Raw genomic sequence first — 25,557 nt, 5'->3', positions numbered from 1 at the left:
GAGAAAGTGGTGCTATACTTACGAGTTCAGAATGAGAGCGAGCTGATAATACTGCCACGTGATTTTGGCACAATGGACGGCATCAGGTGAGAACACGACTGCACAGAAACGTTCACGGTGTTATTATACGCTGGCAGATGGCCGGATGGAACCTGTCGCATCAGCATTGTACGGACACGGCCGGCGTCAGGTTGAAACGCCACGGTAACAACATAACACAAGACGCACGAGGGCGCCTATATGTGGGGCCAGAGGATCTATGTTGGATGTGACGTCTAATTAAGATTAGTATTCCTAACATTCAAGAAATTGCTCTCGGGGTGATCCAAACTTTATCGATTGTCACTTTCGTTGTTGTTATAGTTGCAGTGTGCACTCTGCCACCCACTTGAGTTGGAAGGATTTTTAAAAAGTATAGTTATAGTTATCGTTCTTGTCATGAAAAGCCCTCAGCTGTGTGTTTTCTGCTTTAATTTTTCTGCCTTGCATGAGTTTTCTTAATGTAATTTCCAATGATTTGTTGTCCCTCTTCAAGTTTCTGCTGTTTATTTTTTAATGTGCATTTTCTGATTTGCCCTTTAAGGCCTCCGTATTTTCCTCCTCAGCCGTGATCATGTGTGTAACCTCTCCTATAGTGCAGTGCATTGTGCAAAAGGCAAAGAAGTGTGCAGATCATTACTTCCATAACGGCAGCAGACAGATGGAAATGACCCTGGATCTTGAAGCCCTATTGAGCAGAGCCTTGAGGGCTGCTCTTCTTATTAAAGCCGGGCTTTGAGGAACCGCGGCGGCCATTGACTAAGGTGGAGTCACTCACCCAGATTAGCCTTTAGCCTTGGAAGAACACACCCTGTACCTTTGACTAGTTATTGCTTCCTGCTGTACAGATCATACATCTATGCTATTGATTGGCCTTGCCTGCTCCAGAGCTCTAATTGTGGTGCTGGCCTCGCATTTCACCGACAGTAATAGGTTACACACAAGAATAAAGATGCAGTCGCTGGATATCGATCACGAGGAATCCACACCTCTGGCAAAATTAACGAGACAATGCATATGGATCGATACTGCTTTCCCCTCACTTGGCAAAAGATTCTTTTCTCCTCCTCCGTCTTCCTCCACGCTGCGCTTGTAATCCGAGCAAAAGTGCTGATTTGGGCTCATCTTTTCAAAAGCATCTCATTAAAGTTCATCATGCAGTATCAATTGTAAAACCGCCAGGAATCTCATTATGGATTACGGAGGGGGGAGCTCGCCTTCATTGTTTAAGTGTAACTGAGACGAGTGCTTTCATTGGGGAGGTTGTTGTACTTTCAGACGAACACGCCGTGAACACTTCAGATGGATCTGATCGCACAATACGGGACGACAGAACCGCACCACATCCTGTCCAAGTCAGAAATAAAGCGTGATGTATGTGGGATTCTGGATTACAGAAGATTAATGTCCTAATAACTCCTCTGTGTATACTGGGACAATCACAGACATTAAACCCAAAAAATGGATATCCTGCAGACGGCTGCTGGAAGTCTTTGTTTGCATTATTCTGTTTAAATTGATCTAAAATAAGAACCATAATAGCTTGAACATTCATTCAGTACATTAACAATGTTCAAAAAAGTTAAATTATAGAAGGTAGAAGGTAGATTTATTGGTCATTTTTTAAACAAAGTTAAAAAAACCAAATATCATTTTTCCTTGATCCTGATACATCTTTGGAGTTGAAGGATGAGCTGATTAAAATCAGCAGATATTATGAAGATTCCATCCAGTTCTTTGGGCATGTTGCTGCTGGTGGCATCATTCAATACCTGCAGTGCATTTTTTGAATTTGCATCAGAGTCTTGTGTCCTTATGGCTCCCAACAAGGTCCGTCTATCCAGTGCAACAGCTTGATCTGGGTTGTTAGGGGTTAAACATGTCTCTGTGAGGATGCGTGCAGAGCAGTCCCTGATTTGTTGCTGAGTGAGCCTCAATTGCATTTCGTCCACTTTATTATGCTGTGACCGGACATTAGTCAGGAGGAGGCTTGGTAGAGGAGCAGCTCTCCGTCCAATCGGGTCAGCCTCGCCCTGATGCCGGCTCTCCTTCTCTTCTTCCAGCACTTTCAGTTTCATTTCTCCCCTCTGGTCTGACTGGTAATTCAGCATATACCATTGGTGGGAATCCTCTTGTGGTCTGCTGCATTCAGTCAGACTTTAACTGGCCTCGGTGTTCTGTGTGTGCTCCTAGTTGCCGCACCAGCTGCCCTCGGTAGTTAGCGATAGGGATTACTCATTATTTACATGTATTTAATACCTCCTCCTCCTTTTCGGATATGAAATAGTTAGGTTCGTTTACTTAATATGTACAGTGGGCATCTGATGTTGTTGTTCTTGCCCATTATATTCTTATTTTATTTGCCATGTTCAAAATAAGGAACTTAAAAAATGATGAGGGGAGATAACTGCAAAACCGGTCAGGCATGGATTTTTTTGTTTTGTTTTTTGTATAAATGGTCACATATCACTCCACTGCTCTGCCTTCCGGTTAATTTCAGAATCAGTTTCAAAATCTTGTTACTTACTTTTACAGCTCTACATGGCCAGGCTCCACAATACATCAGTGACCTCTTATTTCTCTACACTACTGGCCGAGCTCTTAGATCCGCCTCTCTGGGTCTTCTTAGCAGCCCCCAAGCTTCGGAATAGTCTACCAGTTTTTTGACTCCCTGATGAAGGCATGCCGAAATGCGTAGGAGAGTATTTTTAAGGTCCTTTTTTACCATGCCATAGAAATAAAGGCATTTTAACATTTTAAAAGAGAGTGCCTTGGAGTTTTCTTTCTTATTTTTCAAATCCTAGCATATCCCCACCCCAAGAGCACCTCAAACAGACCGACTTTTCAGTCCAGGGAGTGCCTTTTCACTCTGATTTATTTGTTATTTATTGTTTTCATTTTGTTTGTGAAGCACTTTGTGACTGGTGTTTCGGAAAGGTGCTATATATAAATAAACTCTGCTTGCTAAAATCTGATAAAAAGAAAACCCTGACCCCTAACCGACAATTTCAATTTCAATACTTTCATCAATTGTTGACTTATATAACCTTTTTGCTTAGGTTGTGCAGATTTTAAGGGTATGACACAAGAATAATTAAGAAAAAAAAAATATCCCCAAAAAAATCCCCAGCGGATCATTTCTGCTAAAGAGTTCACACAGAAACTGAGTCCATTTGTGTAAACACGAGACAAACCAACACGGATGTCACAGCAGACCAAAATCGATTTTTGATCGCCATAATTAGCGCGCTCATAAGAGACTGATCCAAACAATACGACTGTGGTTTCAGAGCATTAGTGTGTGTGTGTGTGTGTGTGTGTGTGTGTGTGTGTGTGTGTGTGTGACTTTGTCTGCAGAAATCGTTACGAGGATGGTGCTTGGAAGCTACGGGGCAGCAAAGAACTCACACATATAATTACTCACACTCGACGGCCGGCCCTCCCATGGCGCACGGCTTTTTGGGTGTCAAGCATCCCGCTGCCTGTTTCTCTCTGCAAGCTTACAAACAGAGAGGAATCGTTTCATCAATGTCTCCTTTAATCTCCAATACACACGCACATGCACACGCACACACGCACGCGCACACACACACACACACACACACACACACACACACACACACACACACACACACACACACACACACACACACACACACACACAGAGCAGCTGACCACTTGACTCGCCGCTCGTGCACTTTTCTAACCCTCAGAAGTGCAGGTTGCTCTTAAGAGAGGTGAGCGAAGGTGAACTTTCAGCAGCAGCTAATTAAGGCGGTTCGGAGAATGAAATAGATTTTTTTAATCTGTTTAGAGTTTTTATCCACGAGGGAGCAAACTGAAAGAGCTATTTAAGGTTGGGTTACAAAGTCTAATAATAAAAATGATCTAATCTTGTGTTTTTACCTGAAGTGCTTCCAAAAAGGAAAAGAAGAATATTACATTTAGGCTTCGGTTGGTGGTCTTTATTCATCTTTACACAAAATAAGATGCCAACAAACAAAAACCTTAAATTAATACATTTTGGATAGAGCTAAATATTATAGGAGTATCTATTTTGTTATACGGACAGATTGCGACTGAAATAATTGCAGAAATGATCTCTGAGTTCAGGCCGTCATACAGGAATTTAAGCATCCTCAGAAGAAATTTCATTCAATCATTTTGGTCTAATATTGGACTTCATCTACACCTGGATGGTGAAGGGTTAAATTTAAAGATGGAATTCTTATCATTTATAACATCTGAAAACTTACTTTTATATAAAAGCTTTTCCTTTAAGTTGATGGACTTAAATCATTTTAATGCTCAATTTTAACTTATTTATTATTAAGATTTCTTCTACATTAAGTTATTCTGTGTGTGTGTGTGTGTGTGTGTGTGCTTTGGCATGTGTGTATTTATGTTAGTATGCATACATATGTGCTTGTCTTCATGTGTACGTGTGTGTATGTTTATGCATGTTTCATAATTTTTGCTTTTTTTGGACAGCACTTTGTGCTCTTGCTTGAAAAGTGCTCTACAAAAAAAGTTTATCTTTATTATTATTATCAAAGTGTCTAAAATTGTCTATTAATACTTTTAAACATAAACATAAACTAAACTATCTTTTTAGTCTGGCTTTTGCGTTTTTTACTGTTTTAAGGATTTTACATATTCTGCTTTTTAAGATCTTTTTTTAAATTCATATGTTGTTCTTTTGTTCTTGTTTTTTCAGTCAAACTGTTAATCATTTTGAATTGCGTTCCTTTTGTTTGAAATGTGCTATATAAATAAAATTTGATTGATTGATTGATTGACTGATAAAAACAACTAGACCAACACTGTATTTTGAGTTGTGTACTTGCATCATCCATTTCCAAAAATATTCAAACCCAAAGAAATCTGTTAATTTTAACATGAATAAAGTCCGTGTGGTCGCTGTTGCCTGACGGTGGCGACCAAATGTCACCAAATATTCCTGTGCAGAGTCTGGATTGTGGTTGTTTGCTTAAGCAGTCATAAATTAACTTTTTTTTAATCTAGATTTAAGCTGCATTTTTGATGATACACTTTCTCGTTCTTCATCGTTTTTAAGTTTATGTTTTAACTGAGTGATCAAATATTATCAGCAGCTCAGCTCCAGCTCCCGCTGTGCTAAGCAGCACCAGAGAATCACAGATTTTTCACTTAAAACTGCTTTATTCAGTGTTTTTACAGGTTTCAAATTCTCAAAATAAATGAATATTTGATATTTATGATGAGGGCTGATGTTGGTTAAAAATGGACTCAATAGAAGTATACAATAATATAAAAAAATTAAAGCTTGATTTTGAAAAGCATATTTTGTGCACAGAGTGATACGAGTGCATGTAATATTAAAGTGGGCCCTAACGGTTAAAAATCAGTATGCAGCTGTCGGACTGTAATCAGCAAACATCAAGAGAAAGCCACAAAAATCAGAGCCAGAGCAGAAAACACGACGTTCAGCCAGCAACTCCTGCATGGTTAAACTTTTAAATGATGAAATGATCACAGTTTTACAGCTATATTTGCCTCCTTTAATATCGTTTGATGTTGGTGGTCTTTGTGTTTTTGGACTAAGAACACAGAAGATGAGGATAAATGGAACGATGCAGTTTTATAACAGTAATGAAAAAAGTGCTGAAAAATCCAATAAAACTCTTTTTCCTCTCGATGCGCTTTGATCCTCTGCCTCTGTGATTGGACACAATTACAGAAACAAAGCAGGTTGTTTTTTTCCTGGCAGGTAACTAACACAGGTGTGTCTTTCAACTACTTGGATTCTGTTTTTTTTCTTTTGGCGACTTTTCGGCAGAAAACAAACTGCAGTCGTTTTTGTGAAACTGCTGCCAGTGATTGGTTGAACTTGCACTGATTATTGCGACTCTACAATAGAAAAAGCCTGCAGGGACGAAGTGTTACTGAATGAATTATGTTGACTGATATTTCATTAGATTCAAATTCTGGTGTTGCTGCCAGTAATATTCAGAGTGGGACAGAATCCCTGCGAGAAATAATAAAATACTGTGAATCTCTGCGTGTACTTGGCAACTTGAAGTAATTAATGAGGAGGCTCATTTTGTTCTGACTGGAGCATCTTTTTTTTATATATATATTTATCTTTTTCTCCTCAGGTGTGGGGAATGACTAAGTGGCCTTAATTTGAGGCGTGACAGGAGCGGTTATGAGTGTAGCGAGGACATTAGTGTGGAGACAGGAAGCTTTAAACTCTCCAGAGCCAAAATGCTAAAAAGGGAAGCATCATTTCCTGCATTCTGCGAAACATTTCTGGGGTTTATGTACGTGCTCAGTGAGATATGTTATATAACACCTTTTTAAAAAAAAAAAAAAAAAAAATCTCACCTGCACACACAAGCAATTTGCATCTCTGTCTTTTTTTTCTCGTCTCCTGTGTTTTATTACTATGCAGATGTACCAGCTCAAACTTTTATTCATTCAAGAGAAATAATACAATTATGATTGCAATAAATAACCTCGTTCACCACTATTTTTATCTCCGTACACTCAGGTTTTCTTTGAATCACAGGCTCATCTCACGATCCCACTGTGACAGCATCCTATTAGCATTTTAAAGGGATAGGTCAGAATTTTTGCACGTAGGGTTGTAAGTGGTACTTATCCATGTTTTAGCAACATAAAAAAGTCCCTCTTAAAAATGCAATATCAGTTTAAGTGTATGCTATATTTATCAAACATTTTTTGCCAAAATCACCTTTGCTTTGGCGTCCAACCAGAACGTGGCTGGACGGCGTCAGATGAGAACCGCTTAGACAGAATCGGTGGCATCGTTACTACAAGCCTCCAGATGGCAGGACAGCGCCAGACGCGTCCATATGCAACACGCACGGGCAACGTCACTTGAGAACGTAGCTGGATGGAAGCGGTCGAAACGCTGAAGAACAGCGTCAGGTATTAACGCTGCCGGTAACCACATAATATAAGGAGCGTGAGTGTGCCTTAACCCTTTGAAGCCTGGACTGACGTCAACTTTCTCGCGCTGCGTTTACACTCCTTCACAATTACTGAAACTTTTGAAACACGAGCAAATTGGTTTGCTTTATTTTAACATTTTACAACTTGGCAAGAAATGAACCAGAAATTGCAAAGTTATTAGATTTGGAAAGTTATCTTTTTTAAAAGCTGGGGAAAATGTCCAAAACACTATTATTGCCAAGATTCTATATTTCATAAATGATTATAGAATGATTACAGAATTTATATAGATTTTTTTTATTATTATTTATTTATACTTTTTTGTTAACTTTTTTAAATTTGATTTTTTCTTTCTTTTTTTAAAATTTTTTTTTAGATGATTTTCTTTTAGCTTTTCTAATTTTTGGAACATTTCTCCTGAAGCTGCTCACTGCATTGTTCTGATGTTTAAAAAAAAAAAGCAAAGCCAATTTGCTCAGGTTTCAAAGGGTTAAAATGTAAAATGATTATAGCGTAATCATGGAGGATTACAGTTTAGAGTACACATTTTTATATATAGATATTTTTGGTGTTGCTGTTATTCTGGGTTTTCCTTTGGTTGATTTAGTATCAGCAAAAATCAGCGTTGGGCTTCAGCCTGTTCGTTTGTCGGATATCGATTGAGAAAATTTCTGTGAAATAATCTGTTTCTCATGATGCATGAATCTGAAATAACATTACTCATTCAAATTTAAGTGTAATGTAGTTGACTGACAAAGCTGTGTGTAAACACACGCTGCCCCGCTCTTTTTCCATCCATCATCTGTAACAGGCAATTAAAAGTTTGTTCCAGCCGCGTGCACGAGCAGTAAAATTAAAGCTTTCGGCCCGCATCTCTCTCCACTTCAACTGCTTTTACTGCCCTCCTGGGCGCTTAATGTGAGGACGAGAAATGGTCACCAACAAGGCGGCGTTATCGATGGTGCTGACATTTGCGCTTTCAGTCTGGCTGTCTCTCACGTACAGTACGAGCACGCGGCCTCCTCTCTGATCGCTCCATCTTTCTTTCTTTCCAAACGACAGAGCAGTAAACTCCCGCCCGGTGGACGTTATTTACTTCTCTCTGGCTGCATGCATGTTGATGTGTACGTGCACAGAGAGAGAGCGCAGGCTCTATTAATTAGGAGCGCGGCACCGTTAAAAAGGACCCGCGGGGAGAGCCGGTGGTACTGGCTGCTCTCAACCTGCCCACCGTGTCCTCCCACAGAGCTGGTGATTAATGATGTCGGCCGTATCAGGGGGCCCTTATCAGACACGGACGCTCCCACCAAACAAAGCCAGGGTTAGGAGCCCGCTGTTTAACTGATGAAGTGGGAGCGATGACGAGAGACGCCGTGAATGTTAATGACCTCTGGCGTGGACTGTTAGGTGAGCGCCCGGGAACATTAACCGCTCGCCTCCACCGTTTGGAGCCAGCTGTAATTGTGATGTGTATGATCGCATCACGGTTTGTGCTCCAGGGTTTCCCTGTAATACCTCACGGACTGGAGGAAGTAATCACAACCTCTCCTTAAAGGGACAGTTCATCCAAAATCATGACCGCATATATTTCTTCCTGCAGTGCTATTAATCAGTCTAGAGCACAGACTGTGTAAAATAACTGATTAACCACCGTGACATAACACATTCCTGTTTTGAAGCCTCGAGTTTGGCATTTTGGCCAGCACTATCTTGGATTTTTAAGCCAGAAGTGACCATACTTGGACCAGAGCCTGGAGGTAACCCAAACACTAGCTGCTAGACGGGTTAACACAGCGCATTTATAGCCATGGTTGGCTACGAAAATAATAAAAAAAAAATAATACTAAAAAGACGCTCAAAACCATTAAAACAAAATGAACGTAGCTGAAAAACTGGCTCCTCAGACGGTCTTTTAGTTCCACCAAATGCTCAAAAAGATGTTTTTATGCGTCCGGCATGAGATCCCGAAGCCACCTATCTGATACGCTGTTTGACGGCATCAGCTGAGAATATGCCCAGAAGAACCAGTCGTGATGTTATTATACACCGCTGCACAGCAGCATGCCCCGGACACGCAGATGGATGGTGTCACTTAAGAATGATGGCGGGTGGGAGGGTCCGGTGGCTTAGTGGATAAAGCAGGCACCCCATGAATAAAGGCAGCCACAGCGGCCGCGGGTTCGAGTCCAGCTCACGGCCTTTTGCTGCAGGCCATCCCCTCTCTCTCCCCCCTTCACGCCATTGATCTTTCCTATCAATTAAAAAGACAAAAATGCCCCAAAAAATCTTTAAAAGAATGAGAACAGGAGGAACCTGTCGCATGCACAATGACACCCAGCAGGACGGTGTCAGGTCAAAGCGCTGCCAGTAACACCGTAATATAAAGAGCAGGAAGGTGCCTAAAGGGCGCGTGGGAATGGCGGTAGATGGATTGAAAATGTAGGCGTCTGGTGTTTGCTTCCTATTTTAATGTGATATTTTTTTCTACACACACACACCATGATGCCAAATCTAACCATCTGTGCCAGCATGTTTGTTGACGTCCCAGTGTTGGTTTTCGTGTGCTTTTGTTGTCTAAACATTAGCACATGCAGCATCATCTCACCATGAGCGTGTTGACATCACCATAGCGGCATCCCCGAACGTCAACAGCAGACGTAAGAGGATATCTAAAGCCTGATATGTAGATGCTGAAGTCCACTGCAAAGTGGTAATATGTGACGACTGCGAATGAGAACGTGTCAGAAAAACAGTCATTTACCAAGAACACGAGCTGCTGGTCTACAGCTGCAGCCATCAGGTAGTTAGTTTGTGTTATTGTGTGACTTTGTTTTAAAAGATTAGTTAGGATTCACCAAAGTGATCATTAGTGACAGAACAACAGACATTTGATCAGCGATGTTAAAACACTGTTTTTTATCAGTGGAGGCGTTGAGGAGAGCGATATAACGGCTTCATTTCTCCATCAGATATCGCTGTCTGACAGCAACTTAAAGTGATGAAAATATTCTTAATACAGTGTACACTCAATATAGAGCTGATATTGATTCTTTTAGGTGACTTAAAAACGTTTGGCAGCTGCCCCCGTCCACAGCAGCACACTGCTTTACTTCTGTGTCAGTACTTCTGTCTGCTTCTCCAAATTGGGGCCGTATACCGGCACAAGCCCACATCAAAAACTCCAAGTGTAGTAGCACAATCATGTAAAATTAGTCCATTCAAGTAAAAAAGGAAATGCCTTCAGTTACGTTTCAATCCCTCTGTGACACGCTGAGGAACAGGAGTGGATTTTCACATCAGGCAGCAAGGTTACACTGTCTAAAGGGACGCTTTGAATTAACGCTCTTATCAGATGTGATGGAAGCACCGAGATCAATAAAACAATCTCTGTGTCTAATCAAACTCTAATCGCTGTCACAACTTATGTGAGTTATCTCCCGGTTATGAGATATCTGCTCTAATACACTTGCTTTCAACTTTATCATCTACGTGCATCGCATATTTTGAAAAGGAACTTGGTGAGACCTTGCGTGTGCGATAATCTATCAGGCCTATCTGTCCCGAGCCGAGGGAGAGAGGGAGACGATCTGCCACTACAAAGACCATATCTCTCCTCCGTCCTCAGATCGCTATCTCTCACGGGACAGAAAGAGAAGACTGTAGAGATATGAGACACTTGTGTTTTATCACGGCGAGCAGGACGTCGGTTAATGAAGCGGCGTGCAGTAAAGATTATTCCGGCAGAGAAAACGCTCTTGAAATGCATTAAACATAAATTTGCCTATTAAATGAAAGAATCATCAATGTAAATCTCATTAGCCCCAATCTAAAGTGTGCCTTTGATTGTTGAAACACATGTGAAAAGACTCCGGCAATTATCTGAGTTGAGCTGGAAGAACGGCGATATACAGTATGTCTGCCGTATATTATTCGGAGGAACAACAAAATCCACTTCACGAGATCAAACAAAGCCACATCATTGGAAAATCATTTGAATAAACTCCTCAGAGAGCGCAGAGTAAACACTACCTACAGGAATAGATTCTTTTCATGTCGGAGAAGAAGGCGCACGCCGCGGCGCTGTTTACATCTCGGGCGTACGTGGCACATAAGACAGCTTTTCATACAGAGGTGGTTAATTTGTTTCTGTTTGTTTGCTGCACCTTATTTGCTGGAGGCAAATGTCAAGAAATCATACAAGCCTGGAAATAAATTCTTAATGATTGTCATTTATTAGCTATTCTTCTATCGTCATGGGGAATGTGCGAGAGTGTCGGGTGTTTAATAGAAATTACACCGAGCATAAACTGACCCGGCACTCAGAGAAACGGGCACACATGAAAGCACCAGTGCGGGCTGATGTTTTTTATAAAACGCCACACGACGGCGGCAAAGCAGAAAGGACAGCTACGTCTGTTAGTCCGCCCACCGCTTTGGTCTCGACTGATAAATCTCAACATCTACTGGGTGCATTACCGAACAGGCCTTTACCTGCAAAATGTCACTCAGATTAACACCTTCCATATACGAAAAGACTCAAAACCTCCACAAAAAAACACGAAAAGACAACAGAGATTCATAGGAACCGCAAAGACACACAAAATAACTGCAAAACCACAAAGTGACATGAAACAATCACATGGGGACATAATATGATTACAAAGCAACACAAAAAGACCCAAAACGACATTAAATGACCTCAAAGAGCCACAAAATGACCCCAAAGAGACACCAAATAACTACAAAAACAGAGTAAACAACCACAAAGTGACACAATCTCAAGGTGACACAATATGACTATAAAGCAAGACAAAATTACCTAAAAAGACACATAATTACTTCCAAGAGCCACAAAATTACCCCAAAGAGACACCAAGTAACTACAGAAAACTACACACACACACACACACACACACACACACACACACACACACACACACACACACACGCAGCTCTTTTATAATATCATTTTCTATTTGTTTTAGTTTTTTAACTTCTTTTTTTCTTGTATTTTTAGGTAATTGTGTTGTACCTTTGGACTGACTTCTCACTCTTTTTTTGGGGCCATTCTAGTTAAGTCATGTTATGTTAACCCTTTAAAACTCAGTGACATCTAGTGGATTTTTAAAAATTTCTTTTTAGCATAGCATACTTAAACCAAATGGTAGCGCTAACCCAATCACGTTGAGTTAAATTCAACACATTTTTCATGAAGATACAGCGACTCGAAATGGGCCCGACCGAACGTAAGCAGGAGGTTAAAGGGTTAAGCTGATTGAGGTGTTTATATGAATCATGTTGAATCTGTTCGTGCTCTTAAATCTGGTTGATTCCAGCTGCAGAGTGACTCAGTATCGGCTGCCCGCAGAGAGCCTACGGGGTGCGTGTGAATCCAGCCTCCCTCACTGCAGCATCCCTCCGCTCCCCTCATTTGCCGCTGAATTTTATATATACGATATACGAGACGTCTTCCACCAACCGCAACTCCTTCTTCCCTCTCAGCATCTCCTCTCCGCCGCTCCCATTCATCCTGTGAGCCGGAGAGGTCCACGAGACTCATTAGCGCCCGCCTCTGTGTTTCATGCCGTGTTCCCCCAAAGGCATTACTAGCACCATTAGCCCAGGCAGCGGCGAGATTTCAAACTGCCCGAGCAGACGGATGCCTTCCAAACCAAAGTGTGCTCCTTTCTTTAATTAGCATTTTTCAAACATCAATATATTTTCCTCTGGCCTCCCAGGACCAAAACTCTGCCGAATTAATTATTAACAACCTTGCTGTCTTCCACTTTCTTTTTCTCCCGCCCCCTCCTTCTTCCTTTGAAAGCAGTCATGGTTTCCAAGTTTCTGCCTCCGCATGGATGTGAATGCGGGGTGGACATTCTGCCGAGTGCGCCCTCCCTCAGGTATGCTTTAATAGCACACATTTTGTGCATAAAATGATCAATTTGGGTCCAAATCAAGAATGCAAGCTGCATTGCTGTCCATGAGGGCTGGTGTGTGTGTGTGTGTGTGTGTGTGTGTGTGTGTGTGTGTGTGTGTGTGTGTGTGTGTGTGTGTGTGTGTGTGTGTGTGTGTGTGAGGCGCTGCAGCCCACAGGAAGGTTTGTAATTATGTTTACTTCTTTAATTTATTGTCTTCTAGCAGATTTTGGTATTCATCGTGCCGTGTCCAAAGTGAGGCCGGCGCAGAATCACCTGCCGAAAATGGGATGAATCCTCTTCAGAATTCCCCCAGGTGGAGGACAGAGGGTAATATCTCTTTCTATCTGTCATAAATAGGAAGAAAAAGTGAGGCTGCGGAGCTGAAAGGCGGGGGATTGGTTTGGAGGCACAATATGGTTGAAGAGATAAAGTTAAAAATGGAGCGAGATAACCCTTTTCCTCTTTTGGCCTCGGCTCACTGCAAGGTGGGAATAACGGCGGCCTATCAGGACTCCATGGTAACCACTTCGGCTTCAGACACACACACACACACACACACACACACACACACACACACACACACACACACACACACACACACACACACACAGCCTCCTTATTGAGTCCAACACATGGAGAGACACACACTGAAAATACCAGCAGGTAACAGGTAATCTCGTGAGAATCTTCTGTGTAATATTAAATAAGATCTGTTTTCATTATGGAATGAACACGTCACAATCTTCAAAATCTTCAAAGAAATTTCTTCGAAAGGTTGGTAACTAGGGATGTAACGATTCACTCAACTCACGATTCAGTACGAATCACGATACTGGGCTCATGATACAGTTTGCTCATGTTTTTTTTTCGAAATACAAAATGAGATTACAGAAGAATATTCTTAGTTATTTCAAACAAAATTACACAAAAAAATGCATTTTCTCTCCTTTTCTATATCAAATTAAAGAATCCCTTTTTATTTCTGAGGTATAAATGCAAAACACAAACTGTGCAATGAATGTATGCCTGGACATTCACACTGTCCCCTGCTGTTAAAAATAAAAACCCTTTCACTGGGACAGAGGAGGCGGCTGTGGAAAGGTTTGCTTCAGAGGGAAAGCAGAGAGGAAGAGTTTGAAGAACTAAGTTGGTCTTTTCTCACTCGTGGTGATCAGTCGGGCTCTCTGACTCATGGACTCGTTTGGGTGAGCGGGGCTGCAGCTTGTCAATGTGGTTTGGCTGTATAGTTTTTTGGGTTTTTTTGGCCGTGTAATTGACGTTAAGGAGTAACATGTGTAGGCGGGGCTAACCGGAGCACCTCACCATGATGCCGGCTCTCATGCTGCATCATTTTGTGTATTTTAACACCCTCTGTCAATATTTGCAGACTGTTTTTGTCTTTTCTGTTGTCTTCTTGCCTTTCTTTCTTTCTGACTTCAGGAAGCTCAAATGCCGCCACACTTCAGATTTGAAACTGGCGAAGTCTCAGACATGACGTAGGACGCTGAACGCGTAGTGATGTAGCACATCGAGCAGGTGAAGGCAGAAGTAGATTATGTCCTCTGCTGTTCAAAAAGTGTATCAAGGTTCATTTTTCATTTCACCGATTTGAATCTCACAATTTTTATCAATTTTTAACTCCCTCGTGATGCATTGTTGCATCCCTCTTGGTAACAGTTGGCGAATGAGGACGCAGATAACAACTAGCAACATTTACTTTTTCAGGTGATAAGAATCAAAATGGGTGCTGAATCTCTGGAGGGGTGTAAACAATCTGCTGATGAAGACCATGTTGATATGATCAAAAGCTCCAGAGCAGCCACTGAGCAGAGCGAGCTGTGAGATCGTTTTCTCAAATGCTGTTTGAAATAAAATCTAATGACACTGAATTCTGCGTGAACTCTGTTTCTTCCTCCACACATGAATCAATAAATAAAATACTCCTTTCCTCCGTCCGCTGAGATTTCACTCCACCAATGAGGCTGTTTCTCCCTCAGCTCTGCCTCCATCAAATGTTTGTATAATTAAGACTCCAATCTGTCGGCTTTCTGCACAACCATATGTTTGAATCCAGGCGGCTTCATCTCGCCGCGCGGCTCTGCTCTCCTCGATTGATCCTGATTATTGTTACACACTCGCTTTTTTGCACCCACGCGGGTCGTGCGAAGTAGCCCGAAGACGCCCACAAAGATGAAAAGTCATAACTGGATCATCGTCTTAACATTTCGAGACTGGTTTTGAGCGGAGCAGCAAACAGGTGGAGACACAGATGCTAAAGAAGCAGCAGAGCAGACAAACAAAGAGGAAACAGGAAAGATATGTATGCAAATTTATTTCATCAAAGCCTTTTCTCACATCTGATGCTTTACTATCAACCACAAGCTAATCCCGCCGCCTGCCTGTTAACCTGAAACAACAGTTTGCTTCGTCAAATTAAAACTCTTTGATATGTCAATAATTTCAATTAAAAATCACTCCTGACGTCCCCTGAGCGTCCTTAATTTTTATTGTTAATCTATGTTCAAAGCACAAACACACCATCCTCTTTAAGCACACGTGCACACACACGCGCGCGCGCATTGATCTGGAGCGATAATAACCTGTTTGAAGCTGCCTGGTGCGCACAGACTCAGGCATGAACTAACTGGTTTTACTGCATGTCTTAATGTGCTGCCTGCAGGCTATGGAAGATTAAAAACATAAAAACAAATCAAACACAGAAACAAGGAGAAATAAAAACGCTCATTGTTATTTTTTCTTCCTCTTATGAATGCATCTGATGTGGTGTAACTGAATGAAAAACATATGCTGAAGGACAATTTGCTTTTTTTTACTTTAATAAGCAATAATCAAGTTAAAACGGTCATTTAATTTCAGAGTATCTCAAAAAGGTTCTTGGTCCCCTGCTGCGGTCAAAATGCTCTGAAATAATTGTTTAAAAATGTCTGACATTTAAACTTAACTGGGTCAAAGTTTAAAATACTGCGATATGCGGATATAGAAGTCATCTCTATGGGCGAAAACGTTTTTTTCCCACTTCAAACTGACGTCAGCTTGTGATGGATTTCTTTATATGGTGATCTGCTCCAGCGCAGAATCACACAAAATAAGTATCACACAAAATAAGTATGATATATATATATATAAGTATAAGTATGAATCTGAAAATTAGCGTAAAAGAGCCTCTTTAGATCTTTGAAAGCTGGGAAAAATGGCTTAATTTCTTTCAAAAACATGTTAAAAAGGTAATGCAAAATTTAAGAAGAAATAACCCAGATTAAGTAAAAAGATTAGAGATTAGTAAAAAATAAAAGTTAGCAACGAAACAAACCAAAACAAACAAAAACATAGAAATGTAAAGAAAAAAGGTGCTTAAAAATGATACTAATTCTGTAAAATGGTTGTTAAATATTAAATCATGATAACTTAATAATAAATATTGCTCTGATGACATTTATCACTAGCTTAAAAAGATAAAAAATAAAAATGTCCTTTTTTTTTCTCAATTTGTCGGACATTTCTTGCCAAGTCACTTCCTGCCTTTTTCTCACGTTTTTTAAAAGAAAATATTTGCTCCAGATTCGAAGGTTGAAATACTATTGAGAGCGAAACACAATAAAACTGGTGCTGTTTCCAGTTTTTAAAGGGTTATTTATGGCTCATCAAATGTGTTAAATTAAAAAGGAAAAACACCTAATAGTATTCACTGTATTTCCCTTCATTTCTCAGTATGTTTAGTTTCTATTCAGGCATTTGACGTCTTCCATACAGGTGAGAGTCACACACTAAAGGGAGCATTATTGTCAGACCAGGTATTATTGTTTCTGTGAGTAAAACTGTGTTTCATGGCTGCCTGGAGAACCAAAGCTTCACAAACAAGGCCACTCTCTTGGATATTTGCTCCACTTTACCCGACAATGAGATCCGGATACGTTCTTTTTTTTTTGAAAAGCGAGTTTTGAATAAATTTTACTGTAAAATGTTTCATAGCGTAAGTTCTTCGATCAGCTGTGACTTGAAGTATTAGCATATGTATTGGCTGGGAAAAGGCTCAGGGAGAATGCGGCTTTGTGCAGACTCTTCTGCCTTTAGCCTCAAAGCCGAGCGGAGCTTTGTCATTCAAATCATCCCGAGGGAGCAAAATGTGAAATAATAAGAAAGTGGGAGAGGAAACACTTTGACTAATTTACATTTAGTAGGAAGTGACCTTTAGTGAAAGTGTAGCCTGCGAGGAACACGACTGTTGCTGCGAATCTCCATAAAAGTGTCTTTTTTTCTCTTTTTTTCGTAAATGTACACTAAACAAGTCTTATTTGACTGAATCTCATTGTTTATCTTCCCCGCGAGTGTTTTCTGGCATAATTTGAAGTCGGATTCAGTCTGAAAGAGATACAAATGATTGCTTTGGATGTATAGAACTGCAAATATAAACATTGGGACCAAATGGGAGTGTTTTTTGATTCAATGTGCCTGAATATAAGCTGATACAGAGACATTTGTGATGGGGTTTCCATCATCTCCCGACACACACGACCATCTGTAAATCCATCATGTTCTCGGCGCTGTGCTCTTTTTCACAGGTGCTCTGGCTGTCATCAGAGTCCTTTTGACATTTGCCTTGGATTGGGTAGCCATCTGTGATATGATGAGCTTTTTTTTGCTTCTCATATGAACCACGTGCGGTGCCTGGGGTAAGAGTTGTTTACAATGCAGACCCACAGCCTTTTATTTTTCTCTCTTTCGCTCTCCGCCTGAATTTTTTTGCCTCTCAGCTTGTGTTTGATTCCTCATCCGCGCCTCAAACTGCAGGTCTACTCTGAAAATCCACTCTGTGAATCAATGCTGTGAGTCATCTTTACTTTTGTATCCATCAAAATCATGTTTCACTTCTCACATACATGCAAAATTTGTGTGACTGAACGACTGCACAATCGTTTGACCGAAGGCGTAAGTTTCGATTCAACATTGTGGGGGACGTGGGAACGAGGATTTTTAATTTCCTGAATTCTGCTGAACTTTCATGCACCAATTTATGCGTTTTCTGCATCATTTTATGGTGTAAATGTCATTAATTCTGTCAAAATAAAAGTCCTCTGCTATGACTACTGCTATGTTTTTACAGGAGGGGACACGTGTTCTAGATATTAACCCTTTGAAAACCAATTTCTCTCAAAAACATGGGAAAAAAGCAATAAGCAACTTTAGAAATGGAGCTTAAATTTCCAAGATATTAGACAAAAGTTACAAGATGTAACTTTAGCAGTGTATGTAGTGTCAACACCTGGAGTACCTGGAGCAAATGATCATATACCGACATATTATGACCTAATACTACAGCCAGAATAGAAAAAGAAAATGGTTGGAAACAGAGTATTCAAAACAGTCCGAAGCCATATATTGGAGTAGTTTTATGTGAGGTCCTCCAGTAACTTGTGATAACTATGGAGGACGTCTGTGATTTTGATCCTGCGTGATTCAGCCTTGTCTGAAATTTGTAACGTAAAAATTCCAGGGAAAATTACCCACCATATATCAGCAAACCCAGAGGTCAGGGGATAATATTAGTCCTGTGTGAATCCACATCTCTGTGATCTGCTGGTGATTTGAGGTTTTTTCTTTTTGTTTTTCTGCACCCCATTTTCTGAGGAGGCTGCAGTGGAAATTATGAATGAGTATTTCAGCATTATTATGCGGTGAGGAATATTTTTCTATTTTTCAACAGGTTCAGCGCAGAGGTGGATTTAAGGATCCAAGGATGTTATGTGGAGCATTGACATCACATGTGGGGAATAATGTCAGTAAATCTGAGTAAAATACAGACTTTTCTTATGTGAATGTGCCGCATGAAACAGAGTTAAACAGGATGAAATTACATCGTTTGACCGAATGAGCAAACAAAGTTGCTCTTTAAAAAGCTGAAGCCTCGACAGGCGCGTGTCCTGTGATAACGCCTGCCGACGCCGCATCACAACCAACAAAATGTATGCAAAAATCAAAGTTGTTATTCAAACGCAACCAAATTCATCTCCCTTCAACTGAGCGGCGCTTTGATGCCAGCTTGAATCGGACAAACGGGGCAGTGAAAAAGTAATTGATTATTTCCTGGGTTTTACAAGAGCGTCGCTTCTAACTGCGAGTGAAAACGTGACTTTGCCTCTTTATCTCTCCTCATTTCACTATTCTGTGGATTGGCTTTGAACGACGCCGGCTGTGAAGGTAATCTGCACGTGTGCGCTGCAGCTTGCAGCCAGACAAGGTGTTCCCTTTGATACGCCGTGGATGAGGAACTTTTGGCTCACAGGCATTTCCTTCAGCAGCAGAACACGACGCGATGCTGACAAAAGACACGGCGCTCGTTTGTTTGAGGCTGGCAGTTGCATGATAGTTAAAAGATTATTAAACGGTGCTCTGTGAGCGCGGGGTCACACCCAACAACAGTCTGAACACTAAATGACAAACGAAACGGAACATTAATTGCACAATTTGTAAAAAAGCAATAGGAGAAAAAAATGAAACGTCCGTGTAACTTAAAGAAACTTAAAGAAGACGTAGTATAGTATATCGGGCAAAAAAAATGGCAAAAATGTCATTAGCTGTGTTCCAAATCTTGCCCTATCTCGGATATAGTGCACTATATAGTGTGTTCACCATTTTGTAGTGGTGTTTGAATTCTCTGCTGTAAATTTCATCGATTATATAGTGCACTATAAAATGCCCACAATGCACAGCAAATTACGTGTACATACGATGTACCCTACATCAACTCCCATCTACCACAATGCAATGCAGTCATGTATTTATCGGGGGGAAAAAAATCCAACGTAGTGTCCGAAATCTGGTTTGGTTATTCACTCTATAGTGCACTATTTAATACGCACTACAGAGTGAATAGTGAGCGAGTGAAAGAGGGGACGGTTTCAAACACAGCTACAGTACAGTATTTCAGTCAAAATAAAAAATGTCATTATATAGTATGTCAGGCAAAAAATTACAAAAAAGTAAAGTATTTTGGCAACAAAAAAAGCAACAAAAAATGTTGGACATGTCCATGTTGGAGCGGGCTGTCGGACATGTCCACGCGATGGAGCGAGATGTGGACATGTCCAAGCAATGAAGCGAACTGTGGACGTGTAATATTATAATGAAAATATCATGTTGTTTACATGATACATTTAAGCCATTATTTCCCTGTCCATCATCTTTTTATTTTATCCTGAATTGTGCAGTAAGTTGAAAAGTCTGTTTAAATGTGAGAACTGTTAATTAATCATCAATAATCGGTCTGATGATCTATGATGATAATTGTGGTATCACCTTGAAGATGGTTTACAGCAGGGATAATCAACTAATTATTATTATTTATTAAACTTCCCAGCATTATATAAAAAGAAAAGCTCCATCTTAAACACACACACACACACACACACACACACACACACACACACACACACACACACACAGGGTTTTTGTACGTCTGTCTATGATACACGTCTTCACCAAATTTTATAGTTTTTAATTTACTTTTTAGGACCTTTTTACCTTTTTATACCCAAGCACAAGACCCATAAAATATCAAATATTCACCAGTTCTGATGCGTGAGCTAAGTTTCATGAGGTTTCGAGCACCTTTATCCCCTTAAAAATACCATTCATATGAGACAAAAATAATACTAATTTCTTCAGTTTCAGTAGGGCCGTCACGCCTGGAATTGGGTCGGTGCTCGGGCCCAAAAAACTGAGTCATAATGAGAGAACGCTGGTGATATTAAATCACCCAGCTGGCCTGGAATCACACCAGGATCCCCGGGGCCAGCTGGAGGAAGATGTTAGGGAAAAGGTCTAACTGCTTTTGCTGCTCTGTTGTCTCTGCGACCCTCATGTGAAAGTGTTAATTGACATGAGACATTAAAAACATCTGTAGGTCGGCAGGTGTAACATGAGGGTCGTGGGGGCAGGACATCGGGACATTATCACAGACTCCCTCCACAGTGGACATTTTGACTTGTGAACAGACTCATATAATGATATCAGGCATCAAAGTCAGGCAGCCGACAGAGTTTACCAGCTAAAATTAGGCTTTTTAATGCAACAATTCACCTTAAAAACAAGGTAAAAATGGTACAAAGGTACATATGCTACTTAATATGTTACAGGTCGATCTGTCCTGCGGTAATTAGTTGCTCCAAATGAAACTAAATAATCAGCTGTATTTCCAAATCTAAACAGAAAATCTCACATTTAACACCAAAATAGCCATCAGGATTAAAGATTACCTAACGACAATTCACTTGTTGCTTCAATCATCTTATATGAAAAAAATCAAATTAAATCACACGATAACAGGAATACTTCAGGAACAGGAAACTTCTGACAAATTAAAGAAATAGTCATCCCAATAATCCCCAAATCCAGAGTCCCCAGCAGTCCCCAAAGTTCCCAAAATAGTTACTTGATGCAGTCAAATAGCCTTACTGTCCCACAGGTGGGCGAAAGAAGGAAAAAGGAAGCAACAACAACAACGACAACAAAAACAAAACCACACGCCCTGTCGCAGATTAGGTCCTCCTGAGCAAAAATCCACAACAGTTTCTAAAAAATAACCATCATTTGCTTTAAAATCCTTTAGCATAAAAAGGTTTTCTGAATCGCCAACCTCCTAAACGGTAACAGCCGGCACAGCCTCCTATTTTTCCTACGTCACTTCCCCCTATAATACACCAGGTGAGTCAAAATAAATAAATATATACGCACATTTTCATATAATTTAATTGTAAATATCACACATGTTTGATATTTACGATTTGAGATCGGAAAGGCTCCGACACAGTTGGTAACGTTAAGATCGTTTCGATAACCCCTCACACTCAATGATTATTTGGGCAGAAAATCGGCTCAGACCAGATCTGAACTGAGGACGCCGCTCAAATGAGTGACTGTGAATGCATTTTGTCTCCGATGGCCTGAAACTTGAATGTACATTACTTTTAAGTTATAAGCATAACTTATAACTATTAAGCTTATCAACTATGGTTTCAGACAGCTGGCCTTGAATAAAACCAGATTCGGACATCTGAATATTAACTATGACAGCCTGATAAAGAGGGAAAAAAGCAGGAAACGCTGCTGAATCTGACAAAAGCTTTTCTTTTGCTTGTGGGCAAAATTTCAACTTAGTGTGTTCAAACGTCTCATGAGGAGTTACTTCTTAAGCTCTGACGGCTTTCCCAAAAAACTTCACTTTGGCAGAAATCATGTTGAACGCTTGTCTTTGAGTGAAGCCGACAACTTAAAAAACAGAAAGTCGTCTCCTTGAACTTCCTGTAGCTGTCGCAGTGAATTGCCAGAACTTTCTGAGTGGACCAGTATCAATAATCCTCCTCCAGTATATTTTCCTGCAGAGGCTTGACAAAGTCTGTTACACACAATCATAAAACTTTAATATCTCAGCGGGACGTCAATTTTGTTGACTACCATTTGCACAGGCAAGTAAATTGAATGAAACACGATACTCTCTGCAGTTTGCATATAAAGCCTAAACTCACAGACGTCTCGTAACTCTGAGACGCACAAACAGGCATCTGCAGACAAAAGTCTCAGCTGCTCTGTCTGCACTATGACATCACCGAATAACTTCAGCGTTTCATGTGCAGAGCAACACGCACTCTACTTAATTAATTGAATTGCAAGGCCGTCCACTTGGATGCTCGCTTTTCAGCCTTTTTATTGCAGGCTTCACTAAATTAATTGGGTGAATCCCTCACTCCCTTCAGCTGGCATCGGTGACAGTCAAAGGGAGATAAAAAATCCTTGGATCTTACAAACCTAAAAAGATGTCTGATGCTGCAACAGAAGGAGTGATTAAAAAGGTGCAGAATTGCTTCTAATTCTTTTCATTTCATCTCCAGTCGTACATCTTGCTCATTTGGATTTGTTTGATGAAAAGGCCTTTTATTGAGCTTGTGATCTTTATATGAGTAAAACATTTTGTGATGATTTAAGAAGGATTTCTTAAACAGGGTCAGGTCGCAGCTGTCACGAGCTGCCGCTGTTTAAATAACACAATAATGTTTTTGTTTTTTTTTCTAAACATTCACACTGAGTTAAAAAAAACACCCCACAGTATATTTTTTAAAAAAAAAATTTTAATTTATTTTTTAAAAAAATTTTAGCAACTGATTTAACCTTTTATATCTCATTTATTTACTCTTTTATTGTAAAACTGTATCTTTTATTATGTTTTTCTGTTTTATTGCTCTGTAAAGCACTTTGAATTGTCCTCAGTCGCACACTGATACCGTCACATACCGTGTACCGCGGTGAAGTTCCAGGAAAGTATGAAAAACACATAACGCCCGATCCCACTTGCAATGCTCGCTTTACATAGCATCCCCGCGCCACAAAGGTAGTAAAATTTATAAAATTACAGGGTGATGCTGCGTTCATGTGACGTCGGAAGGTCGTGCTTTTCCGAGTTGGGAAGTTGTTCTTCCGACTTGGTTGTGTTGATGAGCTCTGAGGTCAAAAAGTGAGAAAAACATGGAAGCTACGGAGAAATCGGGCTGCATTTTAATGCTAAGAGCGTTTAAAGACGCTGAAAGCTGTTTGCAGTTTATTCACGACACCAAAGAGCAAAGGAAACGGACACGGTGAGCCATGATTTCAAAGACGTATTTAAAACCACTAAAACAACTTAGAAATAACTTATCGGGGTTTATGCGGAAAAAAAGAAGTTTCCAACTAATCTAGTTCACACTATTATAAACATTAATACCATACTACATGTGCTCAAAAATGGATATCTAATACAGAAATTAATCCAAAAAAATTATAACCACTGACCAAACTTTGACTTTTGCCCTACATGTTTATGCATTTATGATGTAAAGTCACCAAATCAAGTTATAGAATAAAATAAAATGAAATAAAATAGATAATATAAAATAAAAATAAGATAAGATAAGATAAAATAAAAGTTATCACTGATAGTTTAATGGCCTGGCGTGCTTTATTATTAAAAGTTTGCTTGCTATAGCAAATACACACATGTACTAAAAAGTGCAGCTACTTAAAGTTAATGAAAGCTGCTAGTAACAAAATCACAAAACACAGAATTTTTTACCATCAATTATTGACACTGTTTTCATGCTTTCCACCGTTCATGCTGCCCGGAAACGTCACACAAATGTCACAACTCTGCAACTCATTTCATAGAAAATTCCCAATTTCCCACTCGTAGTGACGACTTTGGAGAGACGCTCGTGTGCTCGTAACTCGTAAATAGAATATTTCCGGGAGCACGTGAAGGCAGCTTAATGTCAGATTTTTCTCTACCAAACCGCAGATCTCATCACAGAGTTTCCTCTTCGATGTAAGAACGAAGGAGCTCACTCAAAGACACAAAAGACGCTCTGGAGACACAGAAGCTGCCCTTCGTCTCCTCGTGGAGTGGCCGGGTCGAGGTTTGATGAGGAGGAAACGGACGCTGGGTACAGGCAAGTGGAAAATGTCATGAGGAGCTGTGCTGCTCGGCACTCTTCAGTTTAATATTTTTCTTGATAAAAAGATTCAAAGATAAAAAAAGAGTCTGACTTTAACTGCTGGGGGGTTGCTCCTTCCCTCAAAAACAGCTTCTCCTCCCTCCTCTCTCTCCTTCCTCTCAAACGCTCTGTGGTGCATCGTCTGAATCTTAAATATCAGAAGCATAGAGACAGAGATTTGGGCTGGAGAGCAGGAATTAGGTGAGGCTAAATTGCTGTCAGGCCCGTGTTTAAGTTCATACCTGACACTCTTTGCCTTTCAAAGAGGAGTCTTCCAGGTTACGTGCACGCTCGAAGTTTAAAGGGCTCGATCTTCTCTTAATCTGCGGCGTTTGATGCGAGAGGCTCACATGAAGCCACTATTGAACCCTCTGATTCGGTGTCCCTGCCTGCGTAAGCCTGAAAGGCCTGAAATATTGCGGGTCGATCTCTGTCCTTTCGGAGAACATTAAGCCGCGCTGATCGCACAATATATTACACGGAGCAGCAGCCAGTCGCTGCCTCTAATTCTGGGGTTCGTTTTAAAAGAAAAGCTGCTATTACTCAAACAGGAACCCAAGTGAGAAATTTACTCCCTCCTCGGACTCTTTCCCTCCCTCAACACCTGCTGTCAAGGTGCCCTTGTGCAACTCTGTACTTGTAGCTGCTTCAGTGGAGCTGTTGAGGAGCCATCAGCGGGACGACGGCTCATTGTTCCAAAATCTGAAGCCCTGCTCGTCTGAGAAATGTCCCATTGGACTGAAAGTCCATTTCTCAGACAGCCCGTTATCCAATAACAAACCCGTCGCTCTGACGTCCAGTTTCTCCTCAAATATACCGAACATTTCTGCAAACTGCAGATAAGTTACATATGTAGGTTATTTTGTGATGACAACTATAATAATAATAATAATAATAATAATAATAATAATAATAATAATAATAATAGACATTTTTCTGTAAATAATAATGAAAAATAGCAGAAATTTATTTTTGAGTGTGTAGGTGTATGTATATATTTAATTTATTACAGTAAAGGTTTAAATTAATAGGGAAGCTGGTTAATTAATATTCACTCCTTTTGAATATATAAACCAAGTTATCATGTGTTTGACTATTTCTTT

The 25,557-nt window shown here is 40.3% G+C and overlaps 1 long non-coding RNA gene across 3 annotated transcripts in view; it reads right to left on the bottom strand.

The window, feature by feature from the left end:
• Positions 1 to 25,557, bottom strand: part of LOC148186787 (uncharacterized) — a 185,366-nt gene that overhangs the window by 55,552 nt on the left and 104,257 nt on the right. Inside the window, exons 4-5 of one of the 3 annotated variants that reach the window (XR_015779129.1) lie at positions 24,507 to 24,602; positions 23,927 to 24,399 (exon numbers count right to left, since the gene is read on the bottom strand). The exons of the other annotated variants lie outside the window; for them this stretch is intronic. This is a non-coding gene — a long non-coding RNA (uncharacterized LOC148186787). Of the gene's footprint in view, positions 1 to 23,926; positions 24,400 to 24,506; positions 24,603 to 25,557 lie in introns of those variants that run through there. 3 annotated transcript variants of the gene reach the window in all.

The sequence above is a fragment of the Plectropomus leopardus genome, chromosome 16 (assembly GCF_026936395.1).
Source record: "Plectropomus leopardus strain MGB_pleo_1.0 chromosome 16, ASM2693639v1, whole genome shotgun sequence".
Classification (NCBI taxonomy): domain Eukaryota; kingdom Metazoa; phylum Chordata; class Actinopteri; order Perciformes; family Serranidae; genus Plectropomus; species Plectropomus leopardus.
Note: the sequence above shows the minus strand (reverse complement) of the source record. Positions and strands in the feature narration are given on the sequence as shown.